This window comes from Glycine soja, chromosome 5, assembly GCF_004193775.1.
Source record: "Glycine soja cultivar W05 chromosome 5, ASM419377v2, whole genome shotgun sequence".
Lineage (NCBI taxonomy): Eukaryota > Viridiplantae > Streptophyta > Magnoliopsida > Fabales > Fabaceae > Glycine > Glycine soja.
The window spans coordinates 25,020,120-25,027,091 of record NC_041006.1 but is presented as its reverse complement, the minus strand read 5'-3'; the positions used below and the strand labels follow the sequence as shown (position 1 = coordinate 25,027,091).

Genomic DNA, 6,972 nt, shown 5'->3' with positions numbered 1-6,972 from the left:
ACTTAGCCTTTTGCACTCCTGGGCAAAATGAAACAAAGAACAAAATCCAAGGATATCAAAGAGAGACAAACAACCACATTCATATATTTCTCAATGAACATCAAGGAATGAAAGGAATGGGTAACATCTAACATAAGGAGATCCAAAAAGTCAAGACATTCATGAAAATCATCAAAGCAACCCAATCATGGCAAAATAGTTAATCAGCTCAAGAATGAAAAGTGATAAAGCCTCACAAGATATACACTCTATCTCTCAAGTGTCTAGGCTACTATTTACCCTCAAAGCACCCATGAAAGCAAACACCACATAGACTTGGCAAGATTCGAAAATTGACAATCAACCCACAAACACAAGCACATGAGGATCAAAAGGTCTTTTAAGGTTGTAATGGGGCCAAGGGCAAGGTATGGATAAATATGGAATAAGTGGCTAAATCCAAAAGGAATAGAGGAGCAAAGGGGAATAAGTGCATATTAAGAAAAAAATAAGAAAATAAAAAGAAGTAAAGATAAAAATTAAACATGAAGAGTAGAACCAAGAGTTTCATCATTCTTGTGCCATTTAAGATCTTATTCACTCAACTTTATTGCTTTTCTTTTTCTTTTTTCGAATTTTTTTTTCGAATATTTTTTTTTTTACTCTATAGCCTTTGAGAAACAACATTTCATTCAGCATGTCCAACATTTAACCAATATACAATGTACATCAAGTATGGCCCAAAATACATCATGAAGCATAGCCAACAAAACAAGTTGTCCAATGAAACAAAAACCCCCCATACTTATTCCCAAAACAATTCCAAAGCTCCAAAATTCCTTAAGGATATGGTGATATCATGGTTTTTCACTTAAGGCTTGTAGTGAGCTTCAAAACAAGGAAAGGGAAACAAGGCTCAAAAGGGCTATCAAAGGAATTAATTCAAGGTAAGTCCATTTGGCTAGAAGCTTATAAGAACAAAATTGCCTCAATCATTTCCAAATATGCATGTGAATTAGGATGCATCAACAAGAATCAAGCCAAGGCTATTGTGCAAGCAATCAATGGGGCAAAACACACCAAATGATTATGATGATGGATGGCTCAAATTCTCACAAAGGTAAAATCATCACTTTCAAATTGAGCTTTCAAAACTATCATGACATGTAGAGAAGAATCAAGGATTTCAAGTCACAAAATGTCAAGAACTTTTATTTTCAAAACACTTACCCATTTCTTGAACATATCCTATAATTCAAAGATAAACATGCAAAGTCGTACGTGCACACAAATTGACCCAAAATATTAAACTAAAAATCCGACGAAACTAACAACATTAACAAATTAACACAACTAACAAATTAACAAAACCAACAAAACTAGCAAAACCAAAGAACACTCCCCCCCCCCCCATACTTAAACAACACATTGTCCTCAATGTAGCACAATTAAAAGATTAAAAACAATTAAATCATCAAAGAGAATCGGACAAGTGTAATAAAAGCAAAGAAGGAGATAGGAAAAGAAAAACTCCCTAAGTCATGGTGGAGGAAGAGTAGGGTGGAGTAAGGAAGTCTCTTCCACCACTACGTCCACTAAAGAAGGGTTCGTGAGGAATGGCGTAAGTCGATGTCCGTTGACCTTGAAGCTCTTGTTTGTGGAGTCGCTTTTGATCTCAACTGTACCATAAGGAAAAACATTAGTAACAACAAAAGGACCAATCCACTTAGACCTCAACTTACCACTCATGAGTCCAAGCCTAGAATTATACAATAACACTTTTTGCCCAACCACGAAGTCTTTTTTAACTATCATACTATCATGGAACTTCTTGGTCTTTTCTTTGTAGAACTTGGCATTCTCGTAGGCTTCTAGGCGGATTTCATCTAACTCACTCAGTTGCAACTTCCTTTCCTCGCCAGCTTGATCCATAGAGAAGTTGCAAGTCTTCACTGCCCAGTATGCTTTGTGCTCAATTTCTACTGGAAGATGACATGCTTTTCCAAAGACAACCCGATAAGGAGACATTCCTATAGGTGCTTTGTAGGCAGTCCGATGTGCCCAGAGAGCATCATCAAGCCCGGTACTCCAATCTTTCCTGCTTGGCTGCACAATCTTCTCTAGAATTCTCTTGATTTCCCTGTTAGAAATTTCTACCTGTCCATTAGTCTAGGGGTGGTATGGTGTGGATACCCTGTGTACCACCCCGTACTTTTTAAGCAGGGCATGCATTGTCCTGTTGCAAAAATGGGTTCCTTGATCACTAACAATTGCTTTAGGTACTCCAAACCTGCAAAACAGATTAGACCTGACAAAGTCTGCGACAACTTTAGCATCATTAGTTCTAGTGGGCTTGGCTTCCACCCATTTTGAAACATAGTCAACTGCAAGGAGAATGTAAACATAAGCAAAAGAGACAGGAAAAGGACCCATGAAATCTATACCCCAGACATCAAACACCTCACATAATAGCATAGGTTGCTGAGGCATTTGTTGTCGCCATGTAAGTGTATTTCCTGCTCTCTGACACTGCTCACAAGTGCTGGAGATCTTCCACGCATCTTTAAAGATGGTGGGCCAATAAAAACCACAATCAAGCACTTTGCGAGCTGTCCTTTGAACACCCAGATGACCTCCCGGTGCGGAAGAATGACAGAACTGCAGGACTGAGTCAGTCTCATGATCTGGAATGCACCGTCTAATGACCTGATCACTGCACAATTTCCACAAGTAGGGGTCATCCCAAATAAAATGCTTAGCATTACTTTTAATTTTATCTTTTTGGGCCTTAGATGCTAAGGGAGGAAAAACAGAGGCAACTAAATAATTGACAATGTTAGCAAACCAGGGAGTAGAAAGAGAGTCATAAATACTATACAATATATACAAATGATCATCCGGGAAATCATCCCGAATAGGTGAATCTGCATCAGAGACACGTTCGATCCGACTCAAATGATCAGCAACTAGATTTTGTGCTCCGCTCCTATCACGGATCTCCAAGTCAAACTCTTGGAGCCAGAGCATCCATCGGATCAACCTAGGCTTAGAATCAGCCTTCTTCAACAAGTACTTTAGAACTGCATGGTCAGTATAAACAATAATGCGAGTACCAAGCAAATAAGATCGAAATTTTTCAAGAGCAAAAACTATGGCTAGAAGCTCTTTCTCAGTAGTAGTATAATTTGCATGGGCAGCATCTAAAGTCCTAGAAGCATAATATATCACCCTGGGCAATTTATCAATTTTCTGAGTAAGGACAGCCCCCAATGCATAATTTGATGCATCACACATAAGCTCAAAAGGGGCTGTCCAGTCAGGTGCCTGGATGATGGGGGTGGTAGTCAGCGCTCTTTTGAGGCAATCAAAAGCCTCTTTGCATCTGTCATTAAAGTCAAACTCCACCTCCTTTTGCAACAAGTTGGACAATGGAAGGGCTACTTTGCTAAAATCCCTTATAAAGCGCCTGTAGAATCCTGCATGACCAAGAAAAGATCGCACCTCTCGCACACAAGAGGGGTAAGGCAATTGTGAAATAACAGAAATTTTTGCAGGATCTACTTCAATACCCTTATTGGAAATAATGTGGCCTAAAACTATACCTTGCTCAACCATAAAATGACATTTTTCAAAATTTAGAACAAGGTTAGTTTCAATGCATCTATTCAAAACTTTTTCCAAACTATTCAAACAACCATCAAAAGAGGATCCATATACAGTGAAATCGTCCATGAACACCTCTATGCAATTTTCTAAAAAATCACTGAAAATACTAATCATGCACCGCTGGAAGGTACCAGGGGCATTGCACAGGCCGAAAGGCATCCTCCTATAGGCAAAAGTGCCGAAGGGACAGGTGAATGTGGTCTTTTCCTGATCCTCAGGAGCAATAGTAATTTGCATATAACTAGAAAAACCATCAAGGAAACAGTAGTGGGATTTACCTGCCAGGCGTTCAAGCATCTGGTCAATGAATGGCAGGGGAAAATGGTCCTTTTTGGTAACCTGGTTCAGCCTCCTATAATCAATGCAGACTCTCCAACTGTTCTGCACCCGAGTAGGAATTAGCTCCTCCTTCTCGTTTTTTATTACTGTGAGGCCGGTCTTTTTCGGGACTACCTGGACGGGACTCACCCATTGGCTGTCAGAGATAGGATAAATGATTCTAGCTTGCAAAAGCTTGGTTATCTCCTTCTTCACTACATCAAGAATCACCGGGTTGAGTCTTCTCTGTGGCTGTCTTACTGGTTTAGCTCCATCCTCTAAATTTATTCGATGCATACATGTGGATGGGCTAATACCAGGAATGTCCGCCAGGGTCCAGCCTATAGCCTTCTTATGCTTCTTGAGAACTGACAACAACTTCTCCTCTTGCTCATCAGCAAGGGAGGCAGATATAATCACTGGAAAACTCTTGCTATCATCCAAGTAAGCGTATTTTAAATTTGATGGCAGAGGCTTCAATTCTGGTGTGGTCGGCTGGACAGTGGTAGAAGGGGATGGTTTCTCAGCCTTTACCTCATAAAGAAAGTTAGAGGTATGTGTACTTCTTGAAACATGGTTAGTCTTATCTGACTCTATAAAATCAATCTCAAGAGGTAAAACACCACCACCAGGCATGCAATCAATATCACTCTCAGATTCACTCTCAGCATCAAATTCAGGCATATGATCAAGTACAATTTCAGAATCAATGCATGAAGAGTGAGAGGCATGCAGATTAGAATAAAGATCAGTCATGTATTCATCAACAACATGGTCAATTATTTCAGCACGAAATACAGAAAAATCTTCAGATGGGTATTTCATAGCATCCAGAATATTAAAATGAACAGTTATGTCACCAAATTCCATAGACAGTGTGCCTGCATAAACATCTATCTTAGTTATAGCAGTTTTCATAAAAGGGTCTGCCTAGAATGATGGGAACTGATCCTTGAGAAAATCCATCTTCCATGTTCAAAATATAAAAATCAACAGGGAAAATCAGTTCACCAACTCTAACTAAGACATCTTCTATGAAACCAACAGGGTAGGCAACACTTCTATTAGCTAAATGAATTACCACATCAGTTGACTGCAAGGGGCCTAGAGATAGAGAATTAAAAATAGACAGAGGCATAACACTAACAGAAGCTCCTAAATCTAGCATGGCATTGTCAAACTTACTATTCCCTATGATACAAGGTATGCTGAATGTACCTGGATCTTTGCATTTTTCAGGAATTTGAGGAACAAATTTACCAATCAATGCGGAGACATTTCTGCCCATGCTAATCCGTTCACTTCCTTTAAGCTTCCGCTTATTAGTGCACAGCTCCTTCAAGAATTTGGCATATCTTGGAATTTGCTTTATCGCATCCAACAGAGGTATGTTTACCTCTACTTTTCTAAACGTTTCCAAGATCTCTTTCTCTGCCTCTTCCATTTTTTTGTTGGAAACTGCTCTTGGAGGGAATGGAAGAGGGGGAATGTGCTGCTTCTGCAATTCAGAATTACCTGTGGAAGAAGATTCACCTGCACAAAAATTGTTAGGTAAATTTTTGTCATCACCTTTTTCTGGAATAGAGTGAAGTTTTGCAGGTTCATTTGCAGATGAGGGCGGTGCTACGGGTTGAGGTCCTTGACATTGCTTTCCCGACCTCAATGAAATGGCACTGACATTTTTGGGATTTTGGACAGCTTGAGAAGGCAGCTTGTCAGAATTCTGGGACTGTTGTTGATTCAATTGGGTAGCCAATTGTCCCATCTGATTGGTTAAGCTCTGAATGGAGGCTCTGGTCTCTTGCTGAAACTGCATGTTCTGCATAGTCATTTGCCTCACAAGTTCTTCGAGGGAAGGTTGTGGAGGGGCCTCAACTGTTGGCTGTTTCTGGGGTTGTTGCTGTTGTTGGATTGGTGGAGGAATGTATGGTCTGCTTGGGCCAGCAGCATTTTGGAAGCAAGGAGCAGGCTGCTGTTGTTGTTGCTGAGGGCTGGACCATCTGAGGTTAGGGTGATTCCTCCATCCAGGGTTGTATCTGTTGCTGGAGAGGTCATAATTGTTCTTCTGTGGTTGATTTTGCTGCTGAGGTTGAGGAGGTTTATTGTAAATATTTGCAGCATAAGCTTCAGGCTGCTCAATTGCTCCAGGTTGCTGCATGGAAGGGCAAAGGTCTGTATGGTGGTCAGCAGAGGAGCACAAACCACAAACCCTTGCAACAGGTACAGATTTCTGATTCAAGGCCAGCTGGGTTACCAAGTTAACCAATGCATCCAGTTTGCCTTCAAGCTTCTTAGTTTCAGATGATGCAGATGGATTTGTAGCTACCTCATGCACTCCTCTAATGACTATGGCATCATTTCTGGCGCTAAACTGTTGGGAGTTGGAAGCCATCTTCTCAATTAAATTTCTGGCTTCAGCAGGAGTCATGTCTCCAAGGGCTCCACCACTGGCAACATCTATCATACTTCTCTCCATATTACTGAGTCCTTCATAAAAATATTGGAGAAGAAGCTATTCTGAAATCTGATGGTGGGGGCAACTGGCACATAGTTTCTTAAATCTCTCCCAGTACTCATACAGGCTCTCTCCACTGAGTTGTCTAATACCTGAGATATCCTTCCCGATGGTTGTGGTCCTGGAAGCAGGAAATTTTTTTTCTAAGAATACTCTCTTAAGGTCATCCCAGCTCGTGATGGACCTTGGAGCAAGGTATTACAGCCAGTCCTTTGCCACTCCCTCTAATGAATGAGGAAAAGCCTTCAGAAATATGTGATCCTCTTGGACATCTGGGGGTTTCATGGTTGAGCAGACAATGTGAAATTCTTTCAAATGTTTGTGCGGGTCTTCACCTGCAAGGCCATGAAACTTTGGAAGCAAATGAATCAGTCCAGTTTTAAGAACATATGGGACATCCTCATCAGGGTATTGGATGCACAAGCTTTCGTAGGTGAAATCAGGTGCAGCCATTTCCCTTAGAGTCCTCTCACGGGGTGGAGGTTGTGCCATGT

At 40.8% G+C, this 6,972-nt stretch overlaps 1 non-coding gene across 1 annotated transcript; it reads left to right on the top strand.

Moving 5' to 3' along the window:
* Window positions 1-6,485: 6,485 nt before the first annotated feature.
* On the top strand, window positions 6,486-6,592 carry LOC114413872. Its single transcript, XR_003667016.1, has one exon. It is a non-coding gene; the product is annotated as a small nucleolar RNA R71 (small nucleolar RNA).
* The last annotated feature ends 380 nt before the right edge of the window (window positions 6,593-6,972 follow it).